General features: G+C 47.4%; 2 non-coding genes across 2 annotated transcripts in view; both read left to right on the top strand.

The window, feature by feature from the left end:
- Positions 1–1,320: 1,320 nt before the first annotated feature.
- On the top strand, positions 1,321–1,475 carry LOC143266246 (5.8S ribosomal RNA). The gene has a single exon (XR_013041298.1). It is a non-coding gene; the product is annotated as a 5.8S ribosomal RNA (ribosomal RNA).
- Positions 1,476–3,295: 1,820 nt separating this feature from the next.
- LOC143266227 (large subunit ribosomal RNA) overlaps positions 3,296–5,000 on the top strand; it is a 4,388-nt gene continuing 2,683 nt past the window's right edge. Inside the window, exon 1 of the ribosomal RNA XR_013041288.1 lies at positions 3,296–5,000. This exon is cut by the window's right edge and continues 2,683 nt beyond it. This is a non-coding gene — a ribosomal RNA (large subunit ribosomal RNA).

Below are 5,000 nucleotides of genomic sequence, written 5' to 3'. Positions count from 1 at the left end.
TCTTTCCGTAGCGTATAAGAAAGGTTTCGACTCTCCCGGGACGTCGTTTACTTCTTATTAACGGGTACCGCACGATCCTTCGATAAATACAAAAAGTCGTCGTAACAAGAATGTTCAACTTGAACACGAAGGAAAATCCCGAACATTCTCATATAAAAATATATCTATACATAAATGAATCTGTCGCGAATTTTACCGGCAGAAGGTTCGTTATGTAAAAAATGGATCGTATGCATGGTGTACCCGTTCGTTGCGACGTCTGAGTTAAAAGGAGGAGAGAATCGAAATTGTTAAATAGATACGCGCCAGGAAAGCGGAGAGATTTCGGAGAAGTAAGGAAGAGGTGAAGGTTATAAGAATCTCGAAATATTCTTATCGGACTTTCCTTTCTATAATTTTTATTCTTGATTCGTGTTGCGTACTCTCTCGACCCCGTGTGAAAACACGAGAGAGAATATAAAGAAATATTTTGGGACGTTTGGTAACGAAATGCATGGGTTTGCGAAAAAAAATTGTTAAATTTCTTGTTTTTTTTTTTTCGCCCGCTTCGTGAGAGACTCTCATTTTATTTTCTTTCTCTCTATAAATTTTGTCTTTGGACCAAAGGGAACACCCCCTTTTAGCCTCTCTCTATTTCGTGTTAAACGAGAAACGAAATTTAGAGTGTGACACGGAGGCTTTCACGCGGGGGGTGTCCGGGTAACCGATGGAAATCGAACCACGAAACCGCTTCGACGAACGAAGTCGCAACTTCACGAGAGTCCGCCTGCTTACGACGGACGATATGGTAACGTATCGCTTTACGGACCGGCTGAGAAGCGAAAACGATAGCGTAGTCTCCTTCGTTGGTAGACCGATCTGACGCCGGCCATGGAGTGTCCGTATTGAATCTCGCGATACCGCCAAGACGTCCAATATATGTAAGCAGCGAGCAGGAGACTCTGTGTTACGCGCGACAGCGCGTTTCGTATTTTCCACGGTTTTTGAATGACTTTACCACCCGGAACGGACTGAAAACTCGCCGCACGAAGAGAAATGCGTCACAGAGCGTTGTTTCATCGGCGGTTCTGTAGTTTTATACGGTCCTTTACCCGTCCATGGACGTTATCGTGTCGTCTTAATCATCAATCAGCTCGGGTAAATCTGTGAACAGAGCTATGACGGGACGACGTCCGAATACCGATACTCGATCTTGCGCTTGGATTGGAGTTAGTATTCTATGGACAATCGAACGAATTTATAAACCAGGTTAAATAAATCACGTACATACTGGTTTTCAGACGCTGAGTTGTTAAATATGAACAAAAATTTTTATACGATTACCCTGAACGGTGGATCACTTGGCTCGTGGGTCGATGAAGAACGCAGCTAATTGCGCGTCAACGTGTGAACTGCAGGACACATGAACATCGACATTTCGAACGCACATTGCGGTCCACGGATACAATTCCTGGACCACGCCTGGCTGAGGGTCGTTTATATAACTAAAGACTGCTTGCGTTTGCCTTTAGCAGCAAAAGGTTTTCTCTTCATTGTTAAATTTTTTTCGGTACCGCTCGTCGTTCGACTAGATAAAACGAAACTGTTAAACGCCGAAAAGTCGAACGTTTCGGAGCGGGATCCGATGGTCGAACGCGAGAGAGAGAACAACTTGCGAAATTGGCGAAAACGTACGAGCGATGGTTGGACATTTCGTCGGCGTTTGACGCGGAGAATGTTAAATGGAACGTTCGTGTCTCGCCCTCTCTTTGCTAGTGTTCATTTTTTTCACAGGCGACAGAAGAACATTTTCGTATATCTCGCAATTCTTAGTTTTTAGGATCTTCTCGGCGGAATGCGCTTATCTCGGCTTGCGTGAGTCGTGGTTTCTAGTTAAACCCCTAAAAGAGACCATATACGACCGCCCGTGAAAGAGCGCTCCCGAGTCGAAAACACCTAACTACAGAAGGATATTTAGACGAGAGAGAAAATGATTCTTCGCCCTGCGAGAGAATTGTTAGACACCAATTGAAGGAAGCAAGCCGAGAGTAGAGCGTGTTTACGGCGTTTCTCCGCGCTCCCGACGTTGTCTGAAATGATTGTCGAATTTTTTTTTCGACGGTGCGAAAGTTTATACAACGAGGGGAAAAGTTAAAAATAAACGTGCGACGGAAGCTCTTTCACGGTTAAATTATTACGAGATCGTAGCTTCGCCACGTTTTTTTTAACATTTACAAGCGCAGATCGCTTCGTTGTCGTTGATTAGAAGCGGAAGACCGCGCGATCCCAATACGGGTTCCGGTCGTCCAGTCCTCGAAGTGCATAATTGTGCCGGACGGACGTTGAAAAACCCGGACCGATCGAACGATAAACGCTTATTTGGTGATCGTCTTGCGAGAGTCTCCCTTCATTGTTGTTCGTGTGTTAAATTTCTTTTATCGAACAACGGTCGAACGCAAATGAACAATGACATTTACACCGAAGATCGATCTCGAAACGCTTTTGTTCCTCCTTTTGTGCGCTCGTGGTTTCATCGAACGATATATACACGACGAAGGTGTACCACGCACGTTAAAAATGGGATTTCTTTTTTCCTTTAACCCTTTATTCTCTGGACCATGATAAGTCACCGATGGTTTACATGGCTGTCTCTGGCATTCTCGCCCTTTTCTTGGGATTTTGCGTCGGAACGCGACAGCAAAAGAAAAAACGTATCGGACGATGCGTCTTTACGGTTTATCGACCGTCGAGTGTATATTCGAACGTAAATATGTTGTAACGGTATATGTATCCTTTAGGGGACAAAAGAAACATGAAACGATCGTGTGCGAGAGCGCGCCGAGGGTAAGAAGAAAAGGTGTCCGACCTTTATCTCCTCGTTGTCGTAGTCTCTCCTCGTCGTTTGTTTTAACGCGCCCTGGATAGATAAAAAGATATATCCGATTATAATATATACATATATACTCCGACGCGAGTCGAGAACAACCGGACGTCGTCGTCGTCGTTTTTTTTTTTTGTCGTTGTCCCGCCTGCCCGAATATGCGGCGTTTTAAGTGCCTTTTTTCTTTTGTCGAACAAAAGAGAGAGGAGACACCGAGCTTTCATTTTGGCTCGTACGTACCTTCGAGTAGTCGACGATATTGTGTTGATCCGAAAAGAGAAAAATAGTTGGTTATCGAACGATACAAGGAAAAAATCGAACGACATAATCCCTGTGCGTCGTTGGTATTAATATACCTTTCGTATTACGTGTCGAAACCCCGAAAAGAGCGTACAGTTTGTGGTATAACTTTGAAAAGAAATAATAAAATTTCGACGACCTCAGAGCAGGCGAGATTACCCGCTGAATTTAAGCATATTAATAAGCGGAGGAAAAGAAACTAACAAGGATTTCCTTAGTAGCGGCGAGCGAACAGGAATGAGCCCAGCACTGAATCCCGCGGTTAACGCCGCTGGGAAATGTAGTGTTCAGGAGGATCCGTTTATCCCGAGACATCGAATCGCGTCCAAGTCCATCTTGAATGGGGCCACTTACCCATAGAGGGTGCCAGGCCCGTAGCGACCGGTACGCGTCTCGGGTGGATCTCTCCTTAGAGTCGGGTTGCTTGAGAGTGCAGCCCTAAGTGGGTGGTAAACTCCATCTAAGGCTAAATATGACCACGAGACCGATAGCGAACAAGTACCGTGAGGGAAAGTTGAAAAGAACTTTGAAGAGAGAGTTCAAGAGTACGTGAAACCGTTCAGGGGTAAACCCGAGAAACCCAAAAGATCGAATGGGGAGATTCATCGTCAACGAAGCTGGCTCCCGTGTTGGTGCGATAGTGCCCCGGATGGTCCCGTTACGGCGGGTTTCCCATCGGCGTGGGCACACCACCCGCGGCGAATGTTCCGGCTATGTAGTCGTGCACTTCTCCCCTAGTAGAACGTCGCGACCCGTTGCGTGTCGGTCTAAGGCCCGAGGCGAAGACTGTCCGTTGCTTTTAGCGTACGATGACAGCCCCTTGGATGCCCGGCCGACTGCGCGACGGTACTCAGACGGTATCGGGCCGCAAAATTCTCGAACGCACTGCGTCCAGGACCGCCGCAAGCTCGTTCCAGTCTAGATACCGGATGTACGGACTTAGCGCCGTAACCGGGCCTGGCGGGCTGTTGGCAGGCGGAGTCCTTGGACTGGCCAAACTTTGAATTACCGGTCGGCGACGCTATTGCTTTGGGTACTCTCGGGACCCGTCTTGAAACACGGACCAAGGAGTCTAACATGTACGCGAGTCATTGGGATTTGATAAACCTAAAGGCGAAATGAAAGTGAAAGTCGTCCGTGAAGTCGACTAAGGGAGGATGGGCCTCGTTACGATTAGGCCTCGCACTCCCGGGGCGTCTCGTTCTCATTGCGAGAAGAGGCGCACCTAGAGCGTACACGTTGGGACCCGAAAGATGGTGAACTATGCCTGGTCAGGACGAAGTCAGGGGAAACCCTGATGGAGGTCCGTAGCGATTCTGACGTGCAAATCGATCGTCGGAACTGGGTATAGGGGCGAAAGACTAATCGAACCATCTAGTAGCTGGTTCCCTCCGAAGTTTCCCTCAGGATAGCTGGCACTCGACTCGAACGCATAACGAGTCTCATCTGGTAAAGCGAATGATTAGAGGCCTTGGGGCCGAAACGACCTCAACCTATTCTCAAACTTTAAATGGGTGAGATCTCTGGCTTGCTTGAATTTTCATGAAGCCACGAGATATAAATTGATAAAATTTTTCTTGGATCAGAGTGCCAAGTGGGCCAATTTTGGTAAGCAGAACTGGCGCTGTGGGATGAACCAAACGCAGAGTTAAGGCGCCTAAGTCGACGCTTATGGGATACCATGAAAGGCGTTGGTTGCTTAAGACAGCAGGACGGTGGCCATGGAAGTCGGAATCCGCTAAGGAGTGTGTAACAACTCACCTGCCGAAGCAACTAGCCCTGAAAATGGATGGCGCTGAAGCGTCGCGCCTATACTCCGCCGTCAACGGCAAGTGCGCAG

The sequence above is a fragment of the Megachile rotundata genome, unplaced genomic scaffold (assembly GCF_050947335.1).
Source record: "Megachile rotundata isolate GNS110a unplaced genomic scaffold, iyMegRotu1 scaffold0114, whole genome shotgun sequence".
NCBI lineage: Eukaryota > Metazoa > Arthropoda > Insecta > Hymenoptera > Megachilidae > Megachile > Megachile rotundata.
Note: the sequence above shows the minus strand (reverse complement) of the source record. Positions and strands in the feature narration are given on the sequence as shown.